General features: G+C 40.2%; 1 protein-coding gene across 28 annotated transcripts in view; it reads left to right on the forward strand.

The window, feature by feature from the left end:
- The window catches only part of PPFIBP2 (PPFIB scaffold protein 2), a 96,440-nt gene continuing 79,172 nt past the window's right edge, over positions 1–17,268 (forward strand). For 21 of the 28 annotated variants that reach the window (XR_014955320.1, XR_014955321.1, XR_014955322.1 and 18 more), the window contains exon 1: positions 424–473. The gene's annotated coding sequence lies outside the window, so the exon portion shown is untranslated. Of the gene's footprint in view, positions 347–423; positions 474–543; positions 799–7,708; positions 14,335–17,268 lie in introns of those variants that run through there. The other 7 variants (XR_014955327.1, XR_014955328.1, XM_085579682.1 and 4 more) reach the window with 5 other exon arrangements.

Raw genomic sequence — 17,268 nt, forward strand, 5'->3', positions numbered from 1 at the left:
GGGCGGCCCCGAGCGGGGCTGGCACCGGGAACGGCACCGGGAACGGCACCGGGAGCGGGATCGGAGCGGGATCGGAGCGGGATCGGGCTGCGAACCAGCCGCCCGAACCCTCGGTGCGGGAGGCGGCGGAGAGCGCTCCGGCCGCCCGGGCATCCCGGGTACCCCGGGCATCCCGGCTGTCCCGGCGCTGCGGAGGCACCACCGGGAGCGATCAGGGAGAGGATCAGGATCAGGAGGATCAGGAGCGGGCCCGGGGTGTCCGAGCGGGGCCGCTCCCGGCGCTGGCAGCGCCTGTTGCTGCCCCGCTCCATCCCGGCGGCTTTCGCACGGACGCGGCTCCCGAAAGGTAAATATTTATCCTCGCGGCGGACACAGCTCCGAAACTCGAGCTGGGCTGGCAAGCCGGGAAATAAAGCAGGGGGTTCAGCAAGCGCTGTCAGTGATGACATCCAGCTGCAGCCGAGCTCTCGAAGGTGGGAATCCCCCCTTCCTCCCCTTTCCCAGGCTTTGGCAATTAACTATAAAAAAAGCGGTGTGGGGGGGGTGTATTCATAGTAGTGAGGAAGAGGTTGTTTAAAGGGTGTTCAGGAAAAAATGCGCTGGCTGTTGGAGCAGCGCAGAGATACGGGAGGTGAGGGGATGTCAATGTCCCATGGGCTAGCGCTGTGCTGCTGGGATAAAAATAAAAATATCTCCTCCTAACATTTGCAAGAAGGATAAGGAACCACCCTCCTTTGTGCATCGTCCTTTGCTCAGCTTTGCGTGGGGCAAAGAAGATGCTGAGAATCATTTTGGCAGGTCAGCCACTCTGCCTGTGTGTGGGTGTAGTGCAACGTGTGCTTTTGAAGATTTGCATGTTCCACACTTTGTATTTCTACGGCCAAAAAAGTCACTTGCAATTTCAGATTTTTGGCTTTAAGGCTGTGGAAGGAGGGCAATCACTGAGGGATACTTTTCTGATGTTGTTTTGTTTGTTTGTTTGTTTGTTTTAAGTAATATATGAACAAGTGCATAAAAGATTCTACTCTGAAACTTGTTATGGAAATGTGGAAAGAACAGGTGTGACAGCAAAGAATGCAGAATTCCAGCTTTCCGTGCTTATTTTTTGACTTTGCCTGTGTTACTGATTTTTGCTTGCATCTGCTGTATGAAATTTAAAACCAATGAATCTTTAAGTTTCTCTCCATCTTTCTAATGGAGAAATACTTGGAGTAAAACTCGGCATACCAGGAAAGTGAAAGGTCAAAGTGGGAAAAACAAGCAAATATGGGTTGTTGTTTTTTAAATGATATGGGGTTTTCTATCCACTATCATGACTCCAGTTGAGAACAATTGTAAAGGCCTCTTGAACCCGAAGGAAAACCAGTGTAAGTTATAGAGAGGGAGAACTCAAAAGACCCTTAGCTTTGTCTTCAGGACAGGTATAATTGGTACCAGAATATGTGAAAAAAACATATTTAAAAATAATAATAATATCACTTATAATGTATAAAATCATTTGAAGTCCCCAGTAGCAAGACTTACGCTGAGGTATAACACAAGACTGGTCTCACCACTGACTGCTGAAGTTTTTTTCTGTTGTAGAGACACATGACTTGCCTGTAACTCTTCTGAACTAATGTTAGCATCACTTTTGAAAACTTAAATGCTTTATTTACCTGAGCTAGGTAGTAATCAAATATAATATTAAAAAAAAAAACATATAGCTTATCTGTCACCCATCTGGGACTCTGCCCTATGGGAAGCCCAAATTAAAGGGAGGGGGCAGAAACTGTTTGGTGTGTGGCTGGAACGTGGTAGGAATTGGGCTGGGAGCATTGTTCCCTGATTCCAGATTGCCTGGATGCTTTCACCTTCTATCCCAGGAAGCAGAAGGATCAGAGAGCACTGCTGCTGCCATCCTGATTGCACACCAGCAGCCCTATCCACGTGTGGATAAGTAGGAAAACAGGAAGGTGGTAGGGAAGGAATTGATAAAGATGAGATAATAAAGGTTATCTTCCCCTCACTCCTCCTGTATCTGATGTCACTTCATCTTTCTTCATGTGGTTCCAGCAGTGTGCAAAAGGGATCAGGGGGTGTGTGTGTAGCAAAGGGAGAAAGTTTTGATGATGTAGGCACAGACCACAGAAGTGTTTTTGGGGTTCTTGAATCCATTCTCCCATTTTCCTGTCACGCTTGTTGCACTGAGCCAGGGTTTCTCCAGACAGACCATGCAGACTCTGAGGCAGCAATGTGTGACTCCATGTGGCAGAGAGAGTTTGAATGGAGCATGGGGGGAGGACAGATGGACAAGAGTAGAGTGGAGACCTAAATAATCACCCTCCTCAGTGAGCTGGTTGTGTCAGCAATCAGGCAGGAGAGGCAGAGGGACAATGTCCTGTGAGTGCAAAAGAGGAGAAAATGAAACAGAACGAGACACTGAGCCACATCTTTGTTATTCCATGTGCAGTTCTGCTTCCAGCCCTCATTTACCTCACTTGTTTCCTGTTGGCCTCTTGCTGGTGTCTCTCCTCAAAACAAACAAACTCCCACAAAATCCTACAAGGCACTCATCCCCAGACACTGCTTTCACTCTTATTAGGCTACTCAGAGGCAGAGCAGAAACTCAGTTGGTTTTCCCTGCAGCTAAGGATTTGTTTGAGCTCAGGCAGCCTTGACCTGGTAAGGTTAGCAAAGGACTGTTCACACAGGTAAAGCAGGGCCTCAATAGGGCTCTGTTTATTAGCCAAAAATTCTACCTTCCTCCTGGTCCCTTCCACAGAAAAGACATTTACAGCAATAGGATGAAACCTCCTCCTTGCTTTAGAAGTCTATAATGTGATGATTTAGTTTAGCAAAGCAGAGAATGATAAATAAGGAAATGTGTTTTATGATAATGATCACTCAGTGTAGGTGCAAAATCATTGAACAAAGAAAGGCTTTTCTGTGTTTTCCAGAAATACCCACGGGTGTGGAAATAGCAATGCAGCAGAAGATGACATTGTACAGGGCAGTAAATTAGGGTGGCAAACTCATTCCTGTTTGCCACCCCATTCCCAGAGATCACTTCAAGCTCTCTAGGTATGACCTTGGAAATCTCAGCTACTCAAGAGGGTTTGGCAGCAGTGGCTGTCCCTGGAGGGACACTTGATCAGCCACCAGAGTTCTGTAGATATGTATGAAATAACTTTTGCTTCAGTCGATACCCTGAGAATCGGAAAGTTTGAGCAGTGAATTGAGTTTTCCCCAGTTTGCTTTTGTCTGTTCAGTGCTATCAACTCACCTGTTCCTTTGAATCTGAAGAAACTGAGAGTCCCACCTTTGCTCAATCTGTTTTTAACTTTGGCTAAGGACCAGCTCTGAGGTGATGTCTTTGATAACCTGTGGCAACTGAATTTCTTCCCGTCTTCTCTCTTCCACCTTTGCAACATTTTAGTTCTTCTTTTACATAAATGCACATTAAGCAACAAAATAAAGGTGCTTTTTTTCTTGTAGATGCCTCTGCCTTGTATGTTTTAGTGTGACATTTTTATTTCAAGTCTCTCTGACCTTGTAGCATTGCAGTTACCTTTTTTGTTTCCATCTTCATGTGTTTATTTGCTATAAAACCATTTCTCAGTGGCACTTTGCTCTTATCTGGTAATTCATTGATGCAGACAACAAAGCAGGTAAATTACAAGGATAATTTCTTTTTGAAGCAAACATAAAAAGTAAATCCTGGTGGCACTGCTGCCAGTCTAGGTCAATTTGTGTTTATAACGTGCACCTGTCAAGTTCCAATGTAGTGGTTTAGAGGGTTTTAAACACAATCTGGATTTTAAACTCTAATTTGATAACCTGGTACAACAAGATTTTATTACTGCTTTGTGGTTCGCTAGTATTGCTGAAAAACCTGTGACTGAAATTTGCTGAGGGGAAAGAGCTGTATATTTTCATACAGATCAAAAAGGAAAATATGGCATCTTCAGCTGCCTAAAACAGGGTTTTATTTCTCTGTCAGATCATCAACAAACAAATGAGGAACCATTAGTGGTTTTCTCAACTCTGTGTGTGTGATATATAAAATATATTCCGTGTTTCTCTGTTTAGTCAAATTTTCCAGGTTAAATCTGAAGTAACTGAGGATAAAAGTTGAGGCTTGAATACAGGTTAAACTAGAGCACTGTGTAGAGGAGTAAAGATAAGAAACTTGATGTGACCACACAGTATTCAAGGAATGGTAAATAATGGACCTGGCTTCCAAACAGTTGCAAGTATGACCTGGTGATTGTATGAGAAGCCTTTGGCATATCACCCAAGGAAATGGTGGCAAATTGATGGTGATTTCCTGAAGCAGAAGCAGATAGGAATTTGGAGAAAACAGATCAGCTGATTCTCCTTCAAGGAAACCTTGCATTGTTTGGAGGGCTGAAATCAGACTGGACGCTCAAAGTCAAGAAAAGGACAGATCCAAAGGATGCCTCTGTGGGGGTTGTTTTCATTAGAGCAACAGAAAGTGTATGAATATTCACAGAGAATTATTCACTTGCTGCTTAGGTCTTCATACTCTTTAAGATCAACAGATTGCGTGCCAGTTAAGGTAATTGGTGAAGATAAATCTAAGCTGTTGCATTCTAATCTGAATTTCCAGCACTTAGAGTATGGGAACTCCTGTTTCACCTTATCCTCTTCTGAAAGCAAGTCTGGTTGGTCTCTGCATTCAGAGGTGACTTAGCTAGGGTTGTCTCCTTTCTTCTCTATGTACTGCTCATACAAAAAAAGAGTAATTTTATTTCCAATTTCCGCTATTTTCAACCCAAAGTTTATTTCAGAAATCTTATTTGTTGAGGGGAAGATATTTTCCATGTGTCTCTTGAATGTAGTGAATAATATTTTTATTCCTCTACAGTGCAGATGGTAGCATCTGCTTTAAAAAAACATAATTAGAACATCTTATTCTAATGGCATTGCTGTAAGATTTATGAGTGTGTTTCTGGGATTATCACAAACTAATGAACATAATCCAATCAGCTCTCAAAGAGAAGAATTCTGATGTCTCACTCCAGACAAAAAAAAATTAAAATCTCTAGCAAACACCTTGGAGAGATAACCTGTTTTATGTGGATAGGTAGGAAACAAGCACAAACCACTTATGAAAGTAGAATGTGTTATTCCCTTAGAGTGTGTTCATTACAACTGAAGAAAAGTAAAAGCAAAATTAGTGAAGTCAATATTTTCTTTTCTTCTTCTTCTTTTTCTTCTGTAAATAAAATTTAAGTATGATATGATATTATATTATATTAATGTAGAAAGTATTTTAATATTAGTACAGATTATATTAAACCTGAAAATTTCAGTCACAGGCATTATAAATGATTAGTTAACTATTTCTTGAATTAAATCGTTCTTCAATTTAGAAAGGTGAATGCATGCAAAGTAGAAGTGTTACCTGAAACTGTAAAGTACATTTTTCAGTCTGCTCTGGCAGACTTTGTATGTATAAAAAGAAAATCATATTAGAACCTTTGTCACTAAAATAAAGTTGTTCTAACAAGTTTTTGTGCAAGAAGGAAGTCTGTTCTGGCCTGCTTTGCAGAGCATGACGCTGCTCTGTTGTGAAAAATAGTGAATAATCCTCAATAGTTACTCACCTATACAATGCCCAGTGTGGGCAACATTTTGTAATAATTGTAAATCAGGCCAAGATTAGAAAACTATTTCAAGAATTTTGATCCAAATCTGTTTTGCCTGGATTGCCTTCTTCATTTAGTTAAAATGAAGGAAACTTGGTAGTATCTTCAGCTTCCTCTGCAGATTGTGAAGCACAGCTGGTTCTCATTTAACTGGCAAAAGGCAGATTTTAGAAACCTTTTTATACTTTTTTTTTTAGCATGGGGAGAGGAGCTTGTGTTCAGTGCAAATGGTTTGTTATGAAAGGAATTCATACTCTAAAAATTTATCTGGGATTCACCAGCCATTTGTAGTTTTTTATTTAATCAAAGCTTCTGATTATCCAGGACTAATTGCAAATGGGAGTAGCAGCTGCTCACTTCCTTTTTGAAACCCAGATTTGGGTACTTAGAAGAAGAGGGTAATTAGCAGAGACTGATAAAAGTGCCATACCAAGCAGAATGTTCATAAATATCATTTCACTGTAAATGAATTTTATTTGCTTTTCTTAACTAATGAATAAACAGATCAGTTACATGTTTACAGCACAGTCTAAAAGAAAAAAAGAAAAACTACCCCTTATCAATAAACAGAAATAGAGGGAAAAAATTTCTTCATGACAGAACTCTATTGTACTATTTGCCAATATGACCATATTCTTCTTTTCAAGTAGGAATGGACAGGATCTATATTATGTTTGGAATTATGAAACTGTCTTGAATATTTCCACTTGGAGGTTTGAAAACAACTGAAAGGGGACTATATCTCTCTTATATAATAGCAAATCAAATTTTCCTTGCTAATTTAGTAGAATACAAAGATGCCACAGTTACTGATATGGAAGCAGACTGATCCATTTTCTGGAAAATTTAATTAATCTGAAGAAACTGATAGTGAATTCGGATTCCCTTTTCTCTCCTGAAATAGGAGCAGAAGATAATGTTATCCAACAGATGGTCATTTAGTCTTTTTTCTCTATTTTACTTTGATGCAAGTGGCCCTGAATGCAAGAAACTTCTGACAAACTTTTCATGCAGGAAAATCAGCTGGTAACTGTTAGGGATTAAAGGACTGTGTAAGTCATTAACCTGAAATAATTTCATTTTGTGGCTGTATTAATAAACAGGTCAAATAAAGGCATTGTTATCAAGCATTAAAATACATGATTAAGTTGTTAACTCAGGGAACTCCATAGGTGCATTCACAGACCAAATATGAGCAGTAGGACTTTCAAATAGCTCTAAAAATCTGCTGTGAGCCCTAATATGAAATACTCTGGAGCAAGATAGGATGTGTAAAAGCCTGGCAATCAGCATGCCCCCAGGTGTCATTCCTGATTTTGACAGTGCATTTTAGGACTTCAGGCTTTGCTGTGATGACATTCAGGCCCTCTAAAGTAATGTAAGAATTCTTTTTCATTTTTCTGCTCTGTCAGAACAAAGGTGTCAATCTCAGAAGCAGTAGAATTTGACTAAATGTATAACAATATATTGTCTTGGCTACAGTTATACTCTAGCATTTGGAATTTTTCTATTTATTTCAACCATATGAAAGAGTTCTTGGGACTGGAATTAGCACACAGTAGAATTTTAGCTGGAGTTTTATTTTTTTGGCAAATCCTTTTGTGTTATTGTTCATGTTCAAGTTGTTAAGTACTTATCTGGAAAGGAATCTAGAGAAATCCTCTGTGTGTTCATTATAATGGTTTAACATGCCCTAAAAGTAGTGGGAATTTAGAGAACAAAAGGTATCCTTTAAATACACCCCAGTGATGGATGATGCTGACAGCATCCTGAACTTCAGCTGTAAATATGTTTATAAAACCCAGGAGAGCACTGAGTTTATGAATAGGTTTGTTCCTAGGTTCAGCTCTTGCATTCAGTTCATTTGCAAAGTTTCCAAAAGCTTTCTGAATCAGGTGTCTTAGCAAATCTGTGAGCCAAAATGACTGAATTGGAATATGGAAAATTTAGAGACTCAGAAGTAGAGGCTTGAAAGTTTTACTGAGCAATCAGTCTCTATCTGGAAATGACACTTTTTTTTTTTTTTTTTTTTTTTTTTTTTTTTTTTTTAATTCAAAAAGGCATCCTGATGCATGGAACTGGGGTTTTGCTTTTTCTTATCTTTCTTAGTCCCTCTCATCACATATAACAAATAAGGAGAAATTTACATTGATTTGGTTTACCCTTGATAAGATGATTTGACATGGAAACATATTCATTTTACATTTGTATAGAACTTGGAATAAATACCTTGAAATGGTCGGCAGACACTGCATGATGGGCTCTGTGGGTGGTAAGAACTTGAGAACACCTCTTATAGTTGTTACTAAAAGGTGCAATATATTACAGGACAATTTTGAGATCTCTTTTGTAACCTGTGCCACAGGAGTATCCACTTTGTGGCAGCAGCACAGTGAGCACTTCAGAACTCTTTCTAAGCCTATAAAATCTTTTCCCCAGGTACTCAAAAATGGATATACAGTTTGGGGGTTTTTTGTTTGTTTGTTTGTTTGTTTTTATTATAGTGGTATTGCTTGTTTTACTTGTGGTGATAGAGCCAAAAGAGCAGCAGTGCACACAGATGTGTGAAACACAAGAGCTGAGCACTTGAGTGGGTTTTTAGGGAGGTGAATCCCTTAAGAGCCTTCCCTAGGTAAATATGTGTTTCTGTGAGCAAACACAGCTCCTCCATCAGCAGGTCACCGAGGAGCCTTGTCACACATTCATTGTGAGCTGCTCTATGCCCCTTCTAAAGTCAGCTTCTGCTTTCAGTGCATGCCTAATCTGTCTCTAGGCATCTTGGTATTCACTTTTTCTCTAGGATTCACTGGAAAAAAAAGAATAAAGGGGCTTGCATTCTTCTTGCCACCTGTAATAATGTTTCTTCAGCTGGGGGACGTTATACACTTCTCTCACCTCTGTGAATCTTAATTGTTCTTGGACATCCAGCTGCTCTTCTGTCTTGCAGCATTACCTATCTATATAATGCCCTTTTTTTTCAACATTAGGAAATCATGTTACTCCATTAAGTATGGAAAGCAATTATGATGGTAGGCTGGGATTTAAAATTCAGCTGTGGCACAGGGTTTGATACAGATACTTTCTTAGTAGTGGCCAGTTCTGCAGGGAGTAAGATGTCCCACATTCTGGATAATGGAGGAGAAAAACCAACAAAAGATATCATTTTAAACCAAGCTTTTTCTCGCTGTGAAGAGTTTTTTTGCCTCTTGGTTATGATGTCCAGGTGCTGGAATGATGAGTTACTTGTCCTCAGAGTTGTCTTGTTCAAGTTTAGGGCTTGATATGATGAGTGATCTCAGACTTAGGGAGAACTTAACAAAGCTTGAGGAGAAGGATGTACCACTGACAGTGGGCACAAAGAATGCAGAATTTACAGGCCACAGGGATTTTGGGCAGAGTTCCCAAAATAAGGAAGAAAGTAACAAAGCCACCTCAGCAACTGGTGCAACTCTGCTCTGTGTGTGGGTTGGTCTCTGGCCCACCAGGTGAAATAACCTATCTGGGGACAACGGTTGTACCTGTTCTTGAGGCAGAGAAAGAGGAAAAGCTTGAAGATTGTTCCGTGAAGATTATTGAAAATATCCTTGGGGAAGAAAGCTATCTATATAGGAATGTTTTGTTTATAAGCACAGAAATTAAACTGGCACAGCTGTTAAAATTTATATTTTTGTTGATATGCTGAGTAATGTGGGATGTGGTGCTTTTCGTAGTGATCCATTTGCTGTTCCCAGTTCAGTGCTTTTAATCCAAGCGGATTCGATTTTGTTGAATTTGCTGTTTCTAGCAGAAGTATGTTTTTCTTTTCTTTGTTTCCCACAGACACTTTCCTCAAAATAGCTACTGAAGCTTCAATTTATACAGAAGTGCTTGATACTGTCAGTTCCTGTTAGTATGAATTCAGCATATTTCTATCCACAGATGCAGGTTGGGTAATATTAAACCAGCCTAGTAGTGTTAAACCAGCCTAGTGAGTGTTATTTATAAATTGCTGCACAGAATGTTTCAAAGGGGGAAAAATACTCATATGAAAATGAATTTTGCAGAGTCAAAAAGCTGATGTTTTACTATACATTTTTAGCCTTTAGATCTAAAGCTGAGTTCAGACTTCACAAGAGCCTTAGTGTCGCATTTGTAAAGCTGAGGGAAATTCAGGACAGAACTTTATAATCAGGGTAACCCAAGAGTAGATAGTTTTGTAATAATAAATATTCATAAGAGGTATTTTTATTCTTTGTGTCTATGTTGAACTGTTTTTCTGTGCAGCTTAACCCAGACCGCAGGTTTTTTACCTTAGATATCTTGTGGATAAGAATTGCCTCTTTGCGTAATGTTAGAAAGTGATGCTGTATTAATTCTCTTACGTAGTGTGTTAAATGTAGTTTTAGGTTATAACATAAGGTTAAAATAGAGACTATGTATGTGGGGGAAGTTTTTTTAGGAATGAGATACTGGCTTCGAGGAACATCTAAACCTTCCAAAGGAGAGGAATTTATGGCTTCTTACCAGAAGAAAATAATTTCTTCAGGCCTTGCTCAGACTCGAAGATGCCAGGGGATTAAAGTAAACAGTTGACATACAACAGACAGAGTTTCTTGTTTAGAATAGAATGTATGCATAACCATGAAGGATGTAGGAATATGCAACAAGTGTATTGTTTTAAGGTTATTCCTTTGTTCACAAGTCATGCTTTTCATGACTCAGTGTCCGAGAGCATCCAGACATCCATAATTCTTTGCTTTTTATTGTCTTGCAATTGTCCTAACTCTAAACTTTATTACTCTAACTGTATTATTACTTTTATAACCATTTTATTATTATTAAACTTTTAAAATTTCAAAAACCAAGTGATTGGCGTTTTTCACATCAACCCTGCCCTTTTTTCTGAGGTTGTGCTGCAGAAAAACCCATCTGGAGTACCTCAGCATCCACTCGTGCCAATTCCTTCCCTCATCCTCACCTGTCCCAGAGTCTGCCCATGTTAAGGAGAATTTAGTGCTCTCCACTCTTCTGAACCTCCAAAGTGATTTGTTTCTGTAAAGATTTGTGGCTTTTACTCTGCACAGAAACATTCACACCTTCACCTGTGTCACCATGAGATTCTTTTGCAGATGAATTCTTTTGCATCTTTCTAAAAATCAGAAATACCCTGCACCTTGAATGATTCCCATTGCACTCCAAGGGCTCCATGCGCTCCACCAACTCTGCCTACTCCCTGAGGAGTGTTTGCTCTTTGCTGAAAAGGCAGCTGATTTTTACAGTGATCCTCTTTGTGCATCCAGGAACTGAAGAAACAGAGAAGATTTGAAAATTGGATTTGAAGAACACCTTCTGCCCCTGTGTTAGCACTGTTTAGCTTGTCTAAAGCTCTAGGAGTCTGACAGAGGTTAGCTTTGAAAATTTTGCTTAGCATATCTTCCTAATCTCTCTCCATTTCTGTCAAGGATTTGTTATCTGCTTTACTCTCCTTAATTCATGCACTTTAATCGGTGCATGAATTCTGTGTTTATTTTTACTATAACTCCTCACCTCTCAATTTACCAGAGCATGAATTTACTTACACGATGTGGGGGTGGGGGGAAGGTGTGGTCTGAGCAGTTTCCCAGGCATAGGACCTGGATTTAAGGAACTCCAAAGATCTCGTTGAAATGTTGACCTTCATGGAAGAAAACTCAGAGCTGTGACCTTGAGGCCAGTGAGATTGGAAGGAAAATTTAAATAAAACCCCCACACTTTGTTTTAAATCTTGAAATTTTGAGGATTTAACCTTTCTTAGTTGTAAAAGTCTCTGAACCAGATGTGAACTGCAATACCAGATCTGACTTTTGTATGTGTTTATTTTAAGAGCAGAAATGTTCATATTTTGGCTCAGAGATTTTCCTCTCGTGTATTTTATCAGGTAGTGTTTTGTTCAGCTGAAGTTTATATGCAAATTATTTATTAATTGTGTTGCTTTTTTCTTTAATTTTAACTAGTTAGAAGACAGAGAAGTGAACTAAAATATTTAGACTTTTCGGACTTAATACAGTAATGATGCAGTTTTAAGATTTGCAAAGTCAGAAGCTATAATGTTTTTCCTTTATATTGTATATATAACCCAGAAAACTTCATATATCTTATAACAACATGAAATTAAATGATGAAGGGCTTTTTTTAAGCTTTTATGGACAAAGTTTAAAGCAACACTGAGGAATGAAGGGCTTCCTGCAGCTGCTGAAGTGTTGCAGAGAGGAGCTGAAGAGAGCTCACTTTGCACATGCCATTCTGCCAGCGTCAGCTTTTGTATGTAAGGATGAGACTTTGTGCAAACATGAGTCAGGAAATCTGGTTATGGCACCAGTAGGAACTGTAACTCAATATCCACCAGGCCTGTGGAGGAGTTGCTGTGAGGTCATCTGTGTTTTAAAGCATCAAGTATCAGTCAGCTCTAGCATTTTTTAAAGGGGGCTTTCTTTTTTCTTTCACCTTCTGCTCCCCCCAGAATTGAAATTCAGACTGGTATTAGCAAAATTAATGAGTTTACTTTTGAAAAGAGCTGTTTGGCTTTGACTTTGCCACTTCATAGTGCAGGAAGTTTAGCTGTGTTCTGTTCCCTTTGTATTTTAAATTGAATTATTTAGCATATTATGTTTAAAAGCATCATTGCTTAATGCTTGTTGCTCTGACTTTCATCAGTAACACACAAATATGATTCTTTTAGCGTGCCAAGGTACATTTCAGGATACCCCCTCATACAAGGACTGCCAGCAAGGTGTTGAATAGGGACTTTAGCAGTTCTGCCACCTACCTGAAAAAATTTGCTATCAGGTCTTTGTTTAACTTTGGCTAATTGATATTTCTCTTTAGAGCTGTCCATTCTGCCTTCCTGTGGGCTCTTTACACTTTTCAGCTCAAAATAAACTTGTTTTTTTCTTTCCTATTCTAGCTATTCTTAAAAACCCTCTGAAATGGCCTTGATTTTATTTATTACAGAATGGGTAATCAATGAAAGAAGAGGGTTTTTACCTTTCTGCCTATTCCAGTGAAGCATATGAAGGGGAAATAGAGCAAGTACTGTGTGTATTAAGAAATAAATGAAATTTAAGCTAGAACCACAGAACGGTTTGGGTTGGAAAGGATTACAGAAGTCATCCTGCCATGGACAGGGATGGCCTTCCACTATCCCAGGTTGCTCAGAGCCCAGTCCAGCCCACTGCCAGGGATCCAGGGGCAGCCACAGCTTCTCTGGGCATCCCTGTGCCAGGGTCTGTCACCCTCACAGTAAAGAATTTCCTCCTGATATTGAATGCAAACCTACCTTCCTTCAGCTTAAGGCTCTTACCCCTTTTTCTGTCACTGGTGCCCTTGTGAAATGTCCCTCTCCAGCTCTCCTGTAACCCCTCTGGGCACTGGAAAACTGCTGGAAGTTCTCCCTGAAGCCTTCTCCCCTCCAGGCTGAGCAAGCCCAGCTCTCTCAGCTGTCAGATAAATAGGATTTCTGGCTGGAGAGCCCTGGGAGATCCTGCACAAGTAGCATCCCTTAGGCAGTCATTCTAGTGACCATCAGAGATTATTTGTTCCCTGGACTGCTAGTTAGGACTAAAGATTATCTTAATTAGAGAGTTCCAGCAGGTTCTCAAAGGCCAGGATCCAAATATGAATTTATAAGTTTTGTAACTGATGGAGCCATGAGTTGGAGGAATGGATCAGTGGCTGTGCTCCTGGCTGGGTGCTACACAGAGTGTGGCTGGGGGAAAAGAAAGGTGGGAAAGAGAGAGTGGAAGTTGGGCAGATTTCTGCATTCCAGGGCAGGAGTCCTCTTGCAGCTGAAGTAAAACTTGGAGGACTTCTGAGCTTATCCAAGGCACTTGATATTTCATTATGCCATTAAGTACAAAGCAATGTAATACTCAAATCTGAATATTTAAAGAGTCTACAAGCATCTGTTTATTCATCCTAGGGAAAAAAAAAAAAAGGTGGTGGTAGTTAATTACTACATGTGTCAGCTAAATGTGAGAGGAATTTGTAGGCCACAGACAAGACAAGATCTGGATTTCTGGAGTTTCTGTCAAAAACCACACCCCTTGTAATTGATAAAGTTGGTAGCCCCATTATTATGAGCAACCTTGGGAAAACATCTATGTTGCCTAAATTAATCTTGTTCATTTTCTTATCTCTGAGCAGCTGCTGGTTCAAGCCAGCCATGAAAGATTCAAATTTAATTAAGGCTTTTCATAGTTCTGAAGAGCATCTTGCTCTCAGTGAACATGTCTGTTAAATATTATGTTCCTTTGGATGCAGTAGGTTGTAGTTTTACATGGAGAATGTAGGTTAAGAAATTTGCAAGGGATATTGGCTCTGAGCACAATAGTTCTACCAGAGATTTTTCATTTTATTTGAAATGCAAATCTCAGATTAGGACATTCAGTGCAAAATTACCTTAGCAAAATAAATTTCGGGAATTCAGACCAGTTGGCTCTGTCTGCACTTCCTGGAAGATGTCATTACGTAGGCAATTATAACAAACAGGGTTGCAATATCTCTGTGGGCTGGGCTCTAAATTAATATGAGCATGTGGCTTAGAAGGGATGATAATAATTTAGACTTATGTCTGCTTAACAGTAAAGCATTGGCTATTAATAGCAAGGAATTTTTACTGGTCCGGCAAAAAAGTAAATTCTTTTCCTCCTAGAGACCTGAAAAGGTGAGTAGCCTGGTTCTTGTGTTTTGCTGGCTTGTGAATTAATCTAATAAATCCTGAAGGTTAGAATTTACTAATATTGAAGTTTGTACTGTAATGTGAGAGGTAGCTTTTGGTTAATCTTTACTAAAGCTGCAAAAACTTTTTTTTTTTTAATATATGTATGTATTTACATAAGTAAGTAAGTCATTGTGTTCTGCATATGTTGATGTCATTCAGGAATGAAAACTGTAAAAAATATTTGTAATTAAAATACCAGCAAATAGATGGATCCTGGTCAAGGGGGCTGTTACAAGTGTCTTGTTATTTATTAATATTTTCAAAAGAATCCACAGTTGAAGGTATTTCTATAGAATTAGATCAGAAAGCTGAATGCCCAGGAGATCTAAAAAGCTCTTTTCATAATACTGCTCAGAGCAGCCAAACTGTAAGGAGGGAGTGGCTGGGAAAGTGAGACTTGCCTGGAGCACACGCAGCAGGTCTGTCTAGAAAAAGATGTCAAGCAAGTAATATTACATTATCTCTCTGGAGCAGAGAACATTGCTTTCATTAATAAATCCTTGTTTGATCAGCAGATTTTGCTATGGCTTAGTGCAGTTAGGCAGCAGATACACTGTGGGTACAGGTGAGAAAAATAAGCTGACTGTGGAGGCAGGGAGGAGAGAGAAGATTTACTTCTGGTGGAGTTTTTCAGCAAAACTTTCTGGGTTTTGCCAGGGCTTTGATAGGAGGTTTTTCAATCAGTCAATTTTCAAGTTTGTAATGCAGTGTGTCAGCATCTTCTGTGCCTTTGTCACTACAAATGATGAAATGCAATATCAGATGTTAACCAGAAATGTCATCCTGCATTTCCTGTTTGAACAGCCATGTGCTGTTTCATCACAAATAAAAGCATGGAACGCAAGCTAGAATTAGAAACTCTGTGCTTTATTTAGCTTTTTTTTTTTTTCACTCTTTTTCTGCTGCCCTGATTTCCCAGCACAGCTGGTGGCCATGCATCCCTGGGGGAGTCTTGGTGCCCCTCTGGCACCTGTTTGCCACCTGTAGGTGGATTTCTTGTCACTGAGGTGATTATTCCCCATGCTATGGCTGCTTTGAACGAGAGGAAGTACTGCAAGGAAGGAGGATCACTGCAGCTGAGAGGGCTTTGGTGGCCTGTGATGTGGCAACAGAAGATGTAATTCTCCCAAAAACCAACAAATGGAACTAGCAGGATCAGGGGGAGTGCCTGGAAATAGTGCTTTCTTGTGTGAAAGAAAGCACTCTGAAATTTTAAGTTTATATCAGCTGGATTAATGACTTTCCAGAATATTCTGAGCACAGTTTATGTTATTTCCAGTGCAGCTAAATGAAATATTTGGGTGACACGTACTTTGGTTAAATTTAGCGTTGCTTGTACTTAAAAGATTATTTTGACAAAAAAAAAAAAAAACTGAGGGACCAAAACCACTCATTCATTTACATTAATCTGAGCCTTGGGTGACAGGAAGGATGAGGCATTCTCACATTGCCCTTCAGATCAATGTGACCTGAAGCTAAATCGTGGCTTGCCCACTGTGACAGGCTATAAATGGCAGAGTTCAAATGAGAATGTTGCAGCTTCTGACTCATTCCTGCATCTGCCTCTAGACCCTGGGGTTTATCTACATTAACTGGAATCAACATAGGATGCTGATAACGCAGTGGTTCTTAATAAATTACCTTTCTTTGTGTGTGTTTCACCAGAACCATGGAGAAAAGTCCATGCCACAGAAGAAGAAACTAATTTTGGTCGGATGGTACAAATTTTCATTGTAATATTTATTTCAATTCAAGCTTACTTGAATTCTTAGCACAAGTAATCCTATGACAAACACATATTAGTGGCACTTCAGTGGCATTGGAACCATAGGCCCACTGCCTTTGCACCTACCCAGAACCTGAGTTATTTGCAGGATATCTCTGTCCATTGTCAGACAGGTAATAGCAACAGGTGGTAGCTGCTAAAATGGAACAGTTTTAAACCACAGCTCTTCCAGCTTGCTGTACAAGAAGACTGAATGCTGAAAGACTGAATGTCCTAGGTTGGCTGTATGATGCCTTTATTCCCAATCATCTGCCCTGTTTATGTTGAATAATAAATTCTACACCTTAAGACTTGTTCCAGGAGTGGACGGGAGGATGAAGCGCAGAGTTTGCTCTCAAGAACTGCACTCCCTCCTCCACATTCTGCTCCTGGACTGTGTTGTCTGCGGATGGAGAGACAGCGAGACAGAGCTCTCCTTTGCTTTTCTAGTGAGTTTTAGCTAGCTGAGGCAGAGAAGTTCCCTGGACTGTGGTTTTTTCCCTTCCTCTGGACCTACTCTGGGCTGAACACCAGCAGAGCAGCAGCAGCAGCACCTGTGGTCCAGCGGGCCGAGACTGGGCTGTGGCATTTCCAGCGCTGGAGGGACTGAGCAGAGACTGAATGAGCCCAGCTGCAGCCCAGGGGGTTTTCTGAGCTTGTCCCTCTCTTGGAGTGGCAAGAAGTTTTATTGTTTAATATTGTTTAGGTATACTGGTTTAATAACCAGTTTTTTTCCAGTTTTCTCCGAGGAGGTATCTTTCCCGGACCAGCTCAGGGGAGGGGCCGATTGAATCTGCTTTCCTAAAGGAACATTTTGGGGTTCTTTCCCCAGATTTGCCCTGAAGCAGGACACTGAATTGCAGCCTTCATGGAAAAGAAATCAAGACACTGTGAGCCTTTGTGGGCTCTGTGGCTGCTGTGAGCTGTGTGTTGGAGCCAACCCTGTTTCCTCTCTGTGTGGGCACTGCTCTCGTGCTTTAGTGATGAAGCGATGTGCAAAAGGGGCTTTATTCCAGAGGGGATTTTCACTGGCACTGAAATGGACTGCATAAATTCTTCTCCACTTCGAAATGTCATCTGTTGGCAGCAGCAGCTGCTGCTTGACTTTAGTG

The sequence above is a fragment of the Lonchura striata genome, chromosome 5 (genome assembly GCF_050655825.1).
Source record: "Lonchura striata isolate lonStrDom1 chromosome 5, ASM5065582v1, whole genome shotgun sequence".
NCBI lineage: Eukaryota > Metazoa > Chordata > Aves > Passeriformes > Estrildidae > Lonchura > Lonchura striata.